Consider the following 15,509-nt stretch of genomic DNA (forward strand, 5'->3'; position numbering starts at 1 on the left):
GGTGCAAACACTACCAGATTATTACCATCTGGGGAACATTTAAAGAGCTCCTATGAAAATTAATTCAATAAGATGCATCTTAGATGTAGGAATTTTGGACACTTGTCACTAAAGTAAGTATTTAAGTACTTTTTAAGGAATATGGTATTTCTTACCTTCCATCATATCATTTAATGTAGGTGCTCTTAAGAATGTCTATCTCTGTCTCACATGCTAGATCTCTGACTTTGTATACATCTATCTGCTTTGTATTTGTAGCCTGTCGTTCCAAAAATTCACAACAGTCCTTTCTTCTTATCACTATTGTAGTTCTCAATTTGTTTATTTTCTGTTCACCTATTATGTGCAACCTATTATGTTCAATCTAGACACAAGTCTTTAAATGTACACATACTGTATAATTCCAACTATATGACATTCTGGAAAAGACAAAACTATGAAGACAGTAAAAAGATTGTTAGTTGTCGGGGGTTAATAGGTGGAGCACAGAGGATTATCAAAGCAATGAAACTATTCTGTATAATATCCTTTATGATAATATATAATATGTTATAATATAGTATATAATAGTATATAATATATATATAAAATAAATGAGATGTACCATACCATGTGATTGTATTTTGTTTTTTCTTTACTATTATTACATACACATGTAATTGCATTTATGCATATTTACATATATGTTTAATTTTACATGTGTATGTAAATCTTTGCTATATTATACATAGATAACACCTATTATTATATACACAAATAACACAATGAATAATTTTTTGCTGATGTCATTTCCATTTATACTAGTGTGTTCTTGGATTATATTCCTAGAAGTTAAAATGTTGGGCCAAAGAGTAAATGAACATGTACTTTGGAAAAATATTGCCAAATTTCTTTTCATAGGGACATAAAAATTTTGCATTCCAACTAGTACCATACGAAAGTGCCTGTTTCATAACAACCTTGCCAACAGAATATGTTGCCAAACGTGGATTGTTGCCAATCTGATAGGTCAGAAATAGTATCTCAATATAGTTTTAACTTGCATTTCTTCTATTATAAGTGAGCTTGAATATCTTTAAGTATCCTTATAGATCAGAAACTCAGTTTTCACTTCTTGTGAACTGCATGCCATGTCTTTTACCCATTTTTCTAGCACTATCAGCTTTTCCCTTTCCTATATTTAGTATCTTCTTTATTTCTTAGATATTTAAGATACAAATATTTTCTTCATAATGTGCGATTTTTCTTCTGCTTTGTTTATGGTGATTTGCCATGCAATTGTTTCTAAATAGTCAAATCTATCAATCCTCCCTTAAATGAAAGAGCCGTGAAGTTTTAGCTGTTTTCCTAACAATGGTGAGAAATTTTGGATAATTCCTCATCTCTTACCCAGGCACTATTACAAATAATGAATAATATCTCCGAAAAGCTGAATGTCACGTAAAAACTGCATGCGATCATAGTGATGTCACTATTCTACCCAAAGGTTAAATCAAGTGTGCAGCTTTGACTTAGTGCTTTTCATTCAACCACACATTATGATATTCTTATCTGCACCAAGCCCCTCATTTTACTGAGGACGTAATTGGAGCTCAGAAAAGTGTGCTGGTTTACCAACCACCACCCATTTAATTAGGTGAAGTGATTCTTGCCCTGGAGCCCAACCTCCTAATTCTTTCCACTTTCTCACACTGGTTTAACTTAGGACCCATTGGTTTCTATATTCATAAATCACCATGCTAAAGGATTATGTTCTCTTTATTCTACTTCTTAACAAACGTTTCTTTTTATAGCTCACCTCTTCTTTGGAAATCTAACCAGGAGTTATTTGGATTTTTTCTTGCATAATGGAGAAAAAGCCCAGGTGAGAACACAAAGATGTCATGTGTGTTCCCTTCGTTACACATCCCTTTCCCGCATGCAGTGAAGAACTGCTGGGCAGATATCATTTTCCACGTTCCTTACTCCAGCCTTGCCTGATAGGGTAGACGGTGTCTTCCCGCAGTGTCTCCCTCTCCAAGCAAGCTAGATATTTAAAAGTAATGAGAGTGGTTTCTTTCCTTCTACTAAAGTGGAAACGTACTATACTCTTTGACCATATTACTATAACTTTTAATTCAGTCCAATCACATTCATATTGCTTTCAGTAATTAATATGAACACTTTTTAGAATGTGTTAAAAGCTGGAGAGGAGAAAAATGAAGCAGTAAGAAGGCAGGATATTTATCCTTTTCTCTCTAGCCCATAATCAATTCAACGATCCATTTCCTAAACACACGTACATCTTTCTGAAGACTGTTTACGCTCACCCTAATGATTCTATTTTCTTTTCCTACCACATTTGTTTCAACTGCGCTTTCTCTGATTTTACTCTTTGCATTTTTTTATGATTCAAAATTAAACAGATAGGTTAAGAAACCCACAATATCAAATGCGCCAAGGACGTCTTTACAATGCAGTAAATATTCCGTATGTTTTGGTTAATGAAAAGGGCCAAAACTGGTTAACATGGTCTTTTTTATTGCCTTGATATTTTAAAGGGTTTCTTATTCACCAGTTTCGTAAAAACAAGTTATTCAAACAATGACTCATTGTTGTACAATTTTCTTAACTAACAATTATAATTTTTTCCTTTTTTAATCATAAGAACTCAACCATGTATTTTGTTAAACATGTCTTATTTATTCCATAACCAAGCAAAGCATGTTTAGAGGAATACATCAAATCATTTACTGTATAGAAGAAGTTTTATAAATTAGAGTGATGTGTTTAAGAAAATGTAAATACAATTCTCCACTGTTGTTGAAATTCGCTACACTGATCCACTGATCCTTCACAGGCCAAATAAATTGTTAAAAGGAATTGAGATTAAAGCACTCAAAACCTTATTCAATCATGTAAACATCACTGACCAATGGAAGCTAGTAAAGAATAGCTAAATGTATCTATTGATTCTCTCAAAATTGAACATTTGGAGTTCAATGAACATTAACCAACTGACTCCAATTAATTTCCTAAATTGCAGAATTGCAGATCAAAGCACAAATTCTAGACACCCATGGTCAAGTAATTTTGCCAAGTTGCAAGTCATTTTCACAAGCCACCAGACTCCCCGAATGTTTTCTAGCCTGAAAAGCCTTAACTTTCTGTTCTCTACTGACGCCTCCCCCCTCTAGATATTGCCTTATCTTTTTCTCAACTACATATCTCTTAAGGCTAAGGGAATCTGCCCAGTGCATCATACAAATTTTTGAAGTACACTCAGCCTAAAATAGTCAGCCACATTGATCAAAATTGACAAGTTCCCTGGAATTTTCCAGACAACTGCCTCAACTTCTCACTGTACTTTGCTTCTGTCATCATATCCTTAACATACACAAAATCGCACACGTGTTTTTTACATAGTGCAGAAATTTTTAAAAGCCATAGGTGGTGTAGTGGGTTGAGTGTTATCCCCCCAGAAGATATGTCCAGATCCTAACCCTGGTATCCATGAATGTCACCTTATTTGACAATACAGTCTGCAGATTTAATGACATTAAGGATTTTGAGATGAGATCATCCTGGATTTGGAGTGGGCCCTAAATTCAATGACTGGATTCCTTATATGAAAAAAGAGATTTGAGACACTGACACATGGGGAAGGTGATGTGAGGATGGACCAGAAATGGCTGTGATGAAGTCTGCACACCGAGAGAGCAAGTGTTGCCAGCAGCCCCCAGAAACTGAGAGAGAGGCAGAGAACGGATTCTACTTCAGAGACTCCAGAAGAAAGCAGTCCTGCCAATACCTTAATTTTGGAGTTCTGACCCCCAGAACTATGAGAAAATAAATTTTTGTAGTTTTAAGCCACCAGATTTGGGGTAATTTGTTAGAGCATTCCTAGGAAACTAAGTCAAATAGTTAAACAATAAGATAAATATTGGTTGCAAAGAATCTGAAAACTAATAATTCACATGCACAGTGTATATAAGGTACCCTTATTTTCTAGTTTCTACCTGAGTTTTACTTACATGAATTTGTACTTTCATCGGGCACCTGGGTGGCTCAGTCGGTTGAGCATCTGACTCTTGATTTCCGGTCAGGTCATCATTTCGGGGTCCTGAGATGGAGCCCTGCATCTGGCTCGGCCTGAGCACTCAGCAAGATTTTCTCTCCTTCTCCCTCTGCTTCTCCCCCCTGCTCGTGCTCTATCTCTCTCTCTAAATAAATAAATAAATCATTTTTTAAAAAGTTTTAAAAAGTACTTTCTATAGTTTTCAGCTTTCAAGCTGAATGGCATGATCCTCTAAATTTTAGAGGCTCTTTGGAAAATATCCTCTTATCTTCTTCTTATAACATGCTTTATCTAGACTCTTCCCTTTTGCTCTGTCTCTGGGAAGAAAAAAAAATTCACTCAGTTAATTGCCAAGGGCAAATTTGGAAAAGATACTTCCCACAGATCTCTGATCAATGTCATTGGCAATGCAAAGAAAAGGATGTTTCTTAGGTCACCCAGTGGGGAAGAGGGGCAGATACCTAGACAATTATTCTGTCTTCTCAGTGTCTGAAGTGCAGAAGAAAGACTTCGGGCCCTTGGAAGAACAATAACCCTCAAAAATACACCTGAACAGTTTTGGTTGAGTTCTCTGATAGTCCGTGGTTCCTTTTGGTCACAGGTGGTTACTCTCTGCTGAAGTATAATAGAGGCCTGGCCGTATATTCCTGTGAAGAAGCAGCATAAATCATAGGCTATTCCCGATGCCTCCATCTTAGAATTCTTTCATTAATTTGTTCAATAAACACTTATTTAGCCTCTGTTTTGATTCAGTCACTGAGTTAGGTACAGTGAACACTAAACCATGTAAGAAATAGAGGATAAAGGAATTGGAGAAGAAGGAAGTGAATTACAGCGTGGAATTAAAAAGAGCTGTTGCAGAGATATGGACAAGATGTTATGAAAACAAAAGGAAGGTAGTAATTAAGCCTGCCTGGAAGGACTTAGAAAGACACCACCATACCAGACCTCCAGGAGGTCTCCACTGAGGAGCCTGTTGCCATAAGAAAGATGAAGGCAGAGGGGAAATAAGGACAAAGGCCAGGGGGTGTGAGATTAGCCAGGATTCTCACACACCTTGTAAAAATGGGGGTGTGTGTTCTCTGGCTTAAAAGGGAGAATTAGCCTCATTCAAATTAATTCCAACTCATATACTTGTCATGGTGAAGATTGAGTAAGCTATTTAAATTTGAATTGGTAATACCAAGGGGAAGTAAAACCAGCCAGAAAGCGCCATGTCAGAGAAGCCACGGGTCTTCCCCCTGGTCTAGATGGCTGCTCTATAGAGTCCCTGAGTGCTGTTGGCTAGACCCCTAAGGAAAGTCAGGGGTCACATACCCAGAAAATGACACATAGTTTTATATTATTGACGAAGAAAATGTTCTGGAAGAGAAGAGGAGGCAGCTCTAGTCCAAGCAGAGAAAAAAATCAAGCTCATCACTAAAGAGAGAGAGATTCTAAATTAAAACAGTCATATTTCTTTTTTAAAAAACATATTTATTTATTTGAGAGAGAGACACGGAGAGAGAGAGCATGGGGGGGGAGGGGCCGAGGGAGAGAGAGAAGCAGACTCCACACTGAGTGCAAAGCCCCTCTGGGGGGACTTGTTCTTATGACCCTGAGATCATGACCTGAGCTGAAATCAAGAGTAGGAGGCTTAACTGACTGAGCCACCCAGGTGCCCCCAAAGCATTCACATTTCTTCATGCTAAACACCCTGAAACTTTTCTAGTTTGATCACCACCATTAACTATATTCAGCTCTGCACTTCCACGTACCTGTGTCCAGAGTGTATTGAGGCATTTCTATAAAGCAGTGAAACTAGTTTTTAGACAACCCTGTCTGAACCTGCAGCTGTAACGAAGGATTCACTTGTAATGACGACCAGGAAAATCATTTACCATTGTGGCGAGATTCCCTGCTACAAATGGAATTTGGGGTTCTATTTTTGTCTTTATCTCTTCTCAGGCTATAAATGTGTCGGATATTCTCCTGGGAATCACTGGAGGTGGTCCCAACCCAAAGGGGAGTGGGCAACTTGGAATAATTGGAGACTGATGCCAAGAACAATAAGTCACTTTTGAGACATAGAAGGTAACCCCCTTCAGAATACGGGGTGTACCCCAAAATTGGATATTTTAAGGAAATGTTTGATAGTTCCATTGTACAGTAAAAGGGGGTTTATTCAAACTTTTTAAAAAGTGTTTATAAGAAAAAGCTGCCTGTTCCTAATGATCCCTGTGGGTGTGAGAAAGGGGTTTGTTGCTGAATTCTTGAGAGGCAGATACTTAAATCAACTCTGACCAATGCCCAGCGCATCCGGGATGCTGAGAAGGCAGTAAAGAGCTGAGTTCCTGGAAATGGAACCAAATATGTGATAAAAGCACACCAGGAAGGGAAGGGAAAGTGCACTCACCAGGCTGACTCTTCATCTACCAAAGCAGGAAGCTAAAGAGAAGATCTAACATTGATCAGCAAAAATAACAGTAGGAACATGTCCTTGAGAAATATGAAAATAAACACCAGAAGAAACAGCTGGAAGAGTTAACAATGATTGCCTTGGGAGACCAGGACTGAGGACAAAGAGTGTTAGGCCAAGGGCCATCCATTTTTTTTTTCAATATAAGCCTTTATTATAAATAATGAACATGTGATCCTTTTTTAAAAATGTTTAAATTTAAGGAAGCCAAAGGAAAAAAATACTGTATTATTTTTTTAAAATCCCAAACTGAAGTTTCATTTAACTAGTGATAATGAGGTACATTTTAAGTAAATCAAAGTGCTTTCATTCCTTTAAAAAAAAATCAAGAAAAAAATCTTGTATAGCTCCTCCCTAAGTAGCAAGAAATCCACAGACCTTCATGACTCAGATGCATAATCAAGGGCAGGAGGCTAGCTGCTCGGGGGCACTAGTCAGGGTTGATGAAGTATCTGCCTCTGAGGACAGAAGCCTGGTTTTCAATCCGTGTTTTCTCTTGCCTGTGTCTGGTATGCAGCTGTCATTCCTGGCTTGGATTCCATCTCATTATCTCCATAGCTATAGACCAACGGACCTCTGACATGAGTGAACATTAGATCTCATAGAGGGCATTATTCAAATGTTGATACCCGGACCCCAACCCAGATAAGTTATATTCAAATAACTAGGTGCAGGGCCCAGAGATTGGTATCTTTTAAAGCTTCCCAGATGATTCCAGTGGGCCACCACGTTCACGAACCACTGCTTTAGGCATTTGTTTCTGCTATGGCTCTGTTGTCTGGAATGCAGTTCGGTGATTATACCATGATACAAAGAAAAAGAGCCCAGAAGAATATTTCACTTCTGCCTGGTCCTTCCCTGATTTGTGTTCTCGAAATACACCTCTATAGACTGAATGTTTGTGTCCCTTCAAATTTCATATGTTGAAACTCAATCGATGGTATTTGGAGGTGGGGCTTTTGGGAAGTGATTAGGTCATGAGGGTGGAGCCCTCATGGATGCGATTAGTCCCTTATAAAAAGAGAGCCAAAACAACTCCGTTGGCTCTTCTATCATGTGAGGACACAGTGAGAAGATGGTCATCTAGGAACCAGGAAGTGAGCTCTCCCCAGACATCAAGTCTGGACGTGATCTTGGACTTCCCAGTCTCCAGAACTGTGAGAAATAAGTGTTAGTTGTTTAAGTCACCCAGTCTATGGTATTTTATTATAACAGTTCAAACAGACTAAGACAATGCCTACTCCAATAATGGAATCTATATACCTCTTTCGTTACGAGGGCTTCTGTCGATACTTCTTCACTTGTGTTTTCAGTATATCCAATAAAACAGAATGGAGAGAAACACCTGGCTTACTGAGGATGATAAAACTGTTCACCGGATATACACAGATAATAGGAAAAGAAGTCTCCCTCACTGAAACTGGTAGAAAGTGTCTCAGTTCTTTAATTTATTTTGGTCACAAAGGAGATGACCTGACTTTACCCATAAGATACGGCTTTGTTTTAACTAGTGGCCAGGAAGCTATGTGAATAGATTTTTTTTAAAGAAGATCCTCTGATCTTGTCTTCTTAGAAACAGGAACCCTTGTGTTAAAGATAAAATGACTTCTAGATTATTCAGGAAATACTCCTCTTAAGGTGAAATTTTGTTGTAGTTTAAGAAAAAGCATAATACATTATTCTTGGTTTTCTGAAAACCAAGTTGTGTGTGTGTGTGTGTGTGTGTGTGTGTGTAAACTATATCATGTCCCTACCTGGTGTTTATTAAGAACAATATAAAAAGAAACTCTCTTTTCCAATAAGCATTTGACTATTTTTACAAAGATAAAAGCTAAGGTAGATGGTTACATTTTGCCTTTCTTATGAAAGTTTTCTTCAAATAATTTTAGTGAATGTAACCATTAATGTACAGCTGTATAATTATAGTAGTTTAATATCTACCTTTCCAATTTTGAAAACTCATATTTAGTGCAATGAAAAAAATAAGATCTAAAGTAAGACTCATTTCATTTTTCACAATTTATCTCATCTCAGAAAAAAATTATAATTTAGCAGCGCTACAAGAAAGAGCCAAAACAGATTCATTTTCATCAACCCATTATCTTTGCCTACTTTCTGATGTAGGTTATAATAAAGGGTAAAATGAAGTGAAGAATACTGATGCAAGAAAAAGCAAAAAGACAAAAGCAATTGACATTCTCTGTTCCGTTTTGTCTTGTTGGTGAGTTTCTAGCTCATGTAATATAAAAAAAATGCGCATCAATACATGAAAGACTAAAGTTATGATGACCATAACAATTAAGAACATTCTTCTTTGCAATTGGTACTTCTGGGAGTGAGATACATTCATTATCTATACTCAAACTTAGCTGTGGTCTGTTTATTCCAAACAAGGTGACAAAATTAAAGACTTTACCTGGAGGTATGGTGTGTCTGTCACCTTTCAAAATTTCAAAGTAGATATCAATAATCTTTGTGTATAAATCATAATGCTTAAAGAATATGCCACTGAATACCACTGATATATTTCTAAGATTAATTTAGCCTCTAGAAGAAAAAAATCAATTGGAAATGAGCCTAATTACACTAGCAATATTAAACATCAGTAACTGAAGAAAATACTGCTTTTTGTTAATATTGGGTTTTTTTTCCCTATTTTCTAAGACCCAGTCAGCTTTCCATTCTTACCTAAAAGTACAAGTTCTTTTCAAGAACACAGGCTCATCAGGGTTATTTGGGTCACAATAATTTATCGTAACAACAGGATACATCACCCTAAAATATTATTCACAAAAGTGACTGAATTTGATACTTCTTAAAAAAAATATCAAGTCATTTCTATGATAAATCTGTTGTCCTGGTTTACAAGAGGAAAAAAAAGTTTCCTGTGAAGATTTTATGTACTATGCCGGGATTCTTAGAAATCCCAGTTCTCTTCTTTCTAATCATTCTAGGTTTTAGAATCTGTCACATGGGAAACAAAAGCTGCCCATCTAAAATCTGACACATTCAAGTCCCACATCCCCTGAGAGTTCCATTAGTAATTTCACCAGCAATTACTTTCTGAGTTTGTTGGAAAATGAGATGGGATAGCAGGGCTATGATGCCAGAAGCATCTAACCTTTACAAAGCCATCATCAAGTTGAAGTTGACAGTCCAACTGAAGCAGCAATCTGAAAGATATTCAGAGAGAGAGAGAGAAACTAGAGGAAGTCATGGGACAGAAGCCAGAGTTGTCAAAAGAGAGAAAGTAGATTCAGAATGGAGAGCAAGAGAGAATCTAGAGCAGAGTTTTGTAACCTATTGACAGTTGGGGCCAGGTAATTCTTTGCTGGTGTGCTGGGGAGGGGGGTCTGTCTTGCATGCTATAGAATGTTTAGCAGCATCTTTGGCCTCTACCCACTACATGCTAATAAGCCTCCCACCTCCAGTGTGACAATCAAAAATATCTTCAAACATTGCCAAACATCCCTTGGGAGACAAAAGAGCTTCTGTGAGAACCATGGGTCTAGATGGATTCTCTGAGGCTCTGGATCATAGCTGCATGAATTCAGTATAGAAATCTGCAAGTTTTCTTGGACTGGGGCAGAGAAAATAATGGTATTATTATTCAAACTATCTCCTCTGTGTCCAGTAGCTCTAAATTTCTGTGCCATTCATTTTGAACTTTAACTTTCAGGGTTTAATACCAAATAAATAATGTCTCTGTGCTTTAGTTCATAAAGAAAATGGGCATGACAATAGCACCTGCCTCATAGAGTTGTTAGAAGGATCAAATAAGATAATGCACTTAAAAGCTTCTAACAGTGCCTGGCACATAATAATTTCAAATACATGTTAGCTATAATTATTAACATTATTGTTATTATCAAACTCTTCCCTCAGGAACCAGGGCCTCTGTGGAAGCTTCAGGTAATTAGGCAGAGGCTACTATGGATTGCAGAAACTTGAGAGTATTTATTGACTTCATAGCATGTGACGGTAAGCAATAAGGATGTCTCAAGTTCAAGATATGTGCATAAGACTTTCCTGAGGTTTGCACAGGTAAGATGACTGTTCTCATGATGAGATCTTTCACTATCCTTTCCAAGTTCATTTCTCCCTTATTTCATTATGTGACAATCCATATTTGTAGTGGATTGTGAGAGACGAGGGAAGAAATCCTACCAGTATAACCAGTAGCCCCAATGTAAGTGTTTTTACCTGGGGAGAAGTTATGGGAGGGAAGAGTAAAGGCTCAGTCTTATCTTCTTTATGGTTTTGTCTTTCGATTCTGTTATATTTCTCTTCAACTTGCTACATTGTACATTCATTCATTTACTTAATTCAATAAATATATATTGAAAATCTGGGATATGCCAGGCATGGTTTTAGGTATCAGGATACAGCAAGAGTAAAATTTCCCTCAAGAAGCTGACATCACTTGTGCGTGGAGAGGTTTCGGGGTCAGGTGATTGGAAGTTCCAGATGGGCTCAGACCTTCACTGCAACCCTCAGGCCTTCTGAGTCCCAGAAATGTTTGGGTACTTGATAAGTATAGGATTCTTTCTTGGAGAGAACATATTTATGATAATGTTAATGAAAATGAAAAACTTAGACAATAGATCTTGCCTTGATTTAGTATACTAACCATGGGGAAACTGGCCACGAAAAGTAGAAAAAATCTTAATTGTATAGATTTATATGGTTCCCTAAAACTCCCTGCCCCCCACCAATAGAAGGGAGAATTCTCTGCTACCAAGGACGTTTAGATAAACTTCAGTGAAATGACTCTTCGGGAACTGAGGCATCAGCTGCCTCCGTTTATTTGATAAAATAGCCGTATATTTTAATGAAGGTAACAACCAGCCTCCAGTTTATTACCCCTATAAGACTGTGGTAAATGCTGCTTCAGAAGTATCACATTTTCTGCCATTACACTGTGACTTTCAAGGAATTTGGGAAGTTGGTCTCTACCGCCATCCTGGGATAAACTTACCCTCTTGGATTTTAGGAATTCTCTGAGTTCCTACTGCTTGTGTTCCTACTGATCCAGATTCACCACCAGCATTATCAACTCATTTTATGGGAAAAAAAAATGTAATCTAAGTTATACTTGTCGAAAAACAGCAGATAAATAAACTCAAATCTTCCTATGAAACACTATAGAACTGTGATACATGCTTAGAACATAATGACCTTCTACTCTTCAGACTCCACTGGGAAAATGTTGAAGTGGACTTGATGCTAAATGACAAAAAAACAGAAATGTGAAAGAAAAAACGACAAACAGCACAAAATCTGTGAACAGCAATGAAGAAAAGTCAGAAGAGCACACGGATGTGTGCACAAGCATTGCTTGCCCCATGTTCTCCATACATCAGGCGCAATGGGGATACCTAAGATGGTCAAGAGTCCTTCATGCATATATAGTGCAAACATCCAACATTTTCAGGTACCTTTTGAGATCGTATAAGAAGATGTTTTGTTTCTGTCTTCACCTCCGCGCTTGGATCCTTCTGTTGTAGAAATAATTTGTTCCTCTATCAAGTGGTGTCTGTCTGCTTACTGCACCAACTTCTGTCAAAGGGCTGCCATCAAAATTAACTGCTGTTGTCTTTCGCCATCACGGAGTGACTATTTTGCAGGTGCAGAAAAAGTATTTGGCAAAATCCAACATTTGTGATGAAGAAAAAAAATTCTCCAATAGGAATAGAAGGGAACATGATGAAGGACATCTAACAAAAAACTACAGCTAATATGTTGGTGAAAGACTGCATGTTTTCACCCTAGGATTGGAAACAAGGCAAGGATGTTGGCTTTTGTTACTTCTCTTCAACATTATTCTGGTTATTCTAGCCGGTGCCATAAGGCAAACAGAAAAAAAAAAGGAAGAAAGAAATTAAGCAGCTGCATTGGACAGGAATGTGGGTACTTAATTTACAGATGATACAATCTTATATAGGTACAATTCCCAGGAGGTGGGGGGTAAGGAGAGGGAACTAGAATTAAACAAGTTTGGCAAGGTTGGAGGGTAAGATCAATATACAAAACCAACTGTAGTTCTATGAAATGGAAAATTACATTCTCAACAGCATCAAAAATAAAGCAGGAGTAAATGTGACTAAAGAAGAGCAAGACTTGTACACTGAAAACTACAAAACATTGTTGATAAAAATTAAAGAGCTAAATAAATGAAGAGACGTTTCATGTTTATGGATTAGAAGTCTCAATGTTATCAATATTGCAATTCTCCCCAAATTGGTATATAGAATAAACATGGTCCCTATCAAAATCCTGGTAGACTTTTTGGGTGGAGATTGACAAGTTGATCCTCAATTTTATATGAAAGTGCAAAAGCCAGTCCTGATCTGTATAATGGAATACCATTCAGCAATAGAAAGCCCCATGGTCTGAGTGTGTGTGCTCCCCCTGTCCCCACCATTCATTTGTTAAAGTCCTCATGCACAGTGTGATGGTGTTAGGAGGCGGGGCCCTTGGGAGTGCTTAGGTCATGAGGGTGGAGCACTCATGAGTGGGAACAGTGCTCTTGGTAAAGAGACCCCACAGAGCTCCCTAACCCTTTCCACCAATGGGAACACAACACAAAGTTGGCAGTCTAGCCTGGAAGAGGGCTCTCACCAGAACCTAACCATGCTGGCACCCTGATCTCAGACTTACAGCCTCCAGAATTCTGAGAAGTAAATTTCTATTGTTTATAACCTACCTAGTCCATGGTATTTTGTTTTATCAGCCTGAACTAAGACAAAAAAGAATGAATTATTGATATACAGAACATAGATGAATCACAAAGTATTTATATGGAGCAAATGAAGTCAGGTCAAAACAGAATACATGTTGTGTGATTCCATTTTAATAACATTCTAGAAAATGCCAGCAAACCATTAGAAAATAGATCAGTGGTTGTCTGGAGAAGGGTCCAGTTGAAGGGAAGAATTACAATGGTAGGTAGGTAATTTCAGAACTGAAGGATATGTTTATTATTTGGATTATGACAAAAGTTTCACTGATACATCTACATATCTGTATTTTAAATTATATTGTATGCTTTAAATTTGAACAGTTTATTATATGTCAATTTACCTCAATAAAGCTATTTTTAAGAATCTTTATTTTAAAAAAGGTGACATTAGAGTAGCGTAGACAATCCAAGAATATCTATTTTGCCAGATGTAACAAGAGCTATAAAGGAACAAACCTAGGGACTGCTGGGCAAGAGGGTGGTTGATCTTTTATATCATGTGGTCAGGAAAAGACTCACTGATGAGAAGTAAGAGACTGAGCCATATAGATGTCTCAGGGAAGAATGTTCCAGCCAAAAGAGAAAGTGGAAAAAAAACAAAAAACCCTGAGGGCAGCTGTGCTTGGCATTTGGAAAAATAGCAAGGAGGCTAGAGTGGTTGGGGCAGAAGGAGCAAAAAGCATATTCATAGATAATATGGTCGGAGAGAAATGAAGATGAGGAGGAGAACAGATCTTGTGGAGCCTGGTAGACCACTCAAAGAACGTGGCATTCTACTTTAAGAAAAGTACGTAAGTTTTAAGTTATGTTTTGCCAGAAAAGTGATATGATTTCATTTTATCTCTCTAATAGACATTGGTATGGATGGCATTTTTAGCTCATGTTTACTGAGAATTAACTACATGTTAATGGCTCTACCAACTAAAACCATATCCTTGGAGAGACTTCTGATTTGGGAAGCATCAAAAGGTCAATGATTTCTCTCCCTAAAGAAAAATATAAAAGTGGGGGAAAATGCCTAAAACAATCAATTTAGGGCATTGGATATTGCTAAAGGCAGACAAAAAATCTGGATAGCTCCAACAGTTGGGCATCTGCCTTCAGCTCAGGTCATGATCCCAGGGTTCTGGGATCAAACCCCACGTCAGGAAGCCTGCTCATCAGGGAGTCTGCTTCTCCCTCTCCTTCTGCCACTCCCCCTGCTTGTGCTCTCTATCTCAAACAAATAAAATCTTTTTTAAAATAATAATAATTTTTTTAAAAAAAAGAAAAGTATTTACATTTGACAAACTACTAGGATGGTAGGAGTCTGTGGCAGGAAACTCTTGCCTGGAACAGCTCCCTACCTTTCCCAAGCTCAGTGGTTAAAAACCAGCAGCTTTGCTGCCAGAGGGAAGACTCTGTTTGGGCAGAGGGTAGACATTTTTCCTTTGCCATCTGGAAGTTATGAATTTAGTTGAGAATGAACAGGGAAATCTCACAGTTTTTTTGGTATGTTTTGTTTTTGTTTTGTTTTTTAAATCTCAGTTTTTAAGCTCAAGGTTTCACTTTTTGCCAGTAATTTAATGGAAAGATTCTCAAAACAAGAGATGCAAAAATGGGCAATCATGGGAATGTGCAAGTACAACTGGGGGATGTAATTGTTTATTTAATTTAAATTCATTTAAAATGCAAAGCCATATGTGGCTACCATGTTGAACATCACAGATTTATGTAATCAAAGCCAAGGATGAATGATCACAAAGCTGAGGGCAGCTGCCCCAATTAAAAGTCAAGATCCATTGCCCAGTTTCTGAACTTGAGCCAATTATCATGCTGGGAACTTACTGACTGGGGCTGAAACCCCATGAACAAGGACCCTCCAACACCATAGCAAAGATATATAGTAATGATTCCTCTCATCCTTTCTCGACCTATGACCATTTATTCAAGTAACTACCCTGGAGAACAGCCAGACATTGAGGATTGTTAAGATACAGAGTTTGAGTTAAAATCAAGTTCAAGAATTTTTTAGACCATACAGAAAATATGCCACATATACAAAATACAACCATGAATGAACCATGGACCCTGCTTTGAAAGAGCTTGTAGACCATCATAAACAATAAACACAATACAGTGTTACACACACAAACGTTTCAAGCCTACTGCGGCTCTATAGGTTGTAGTGATGACAAAGTACAGAGTATGTGTTACATACTTTTTAATGTAGAACAATCTTTCTCAATCTTTTGCCTATTATCACCTTAAGG

At 37.5% G+C, this 15,509-nt stretch overlaps 1 pseudogene; it reads left to right on the forward strand.

Annotated features, from left to right (window-relative positions):
* The window catches only part of LOC103658105, a 51,797-nt pseudogene that overhangs the window by 20,146 nt on the left and 16,142 nt on the right, over positions 1-15,509 (forward strand).

Source organism: Ursus maritimus, unplaced genomic scaffold (genome assembly GCF_017311325.1).
Source record: "Ursus maritimus isolate PB19 unplaced genomic scaffold, ASM1731132v1 scaffold_11, whole genome shotgun sequence".
NCBI lineage: Eukaryota > Metazoa > Chordata > Mammalia > Carnivora > Ursidae > Ursus > Ursus maritimus.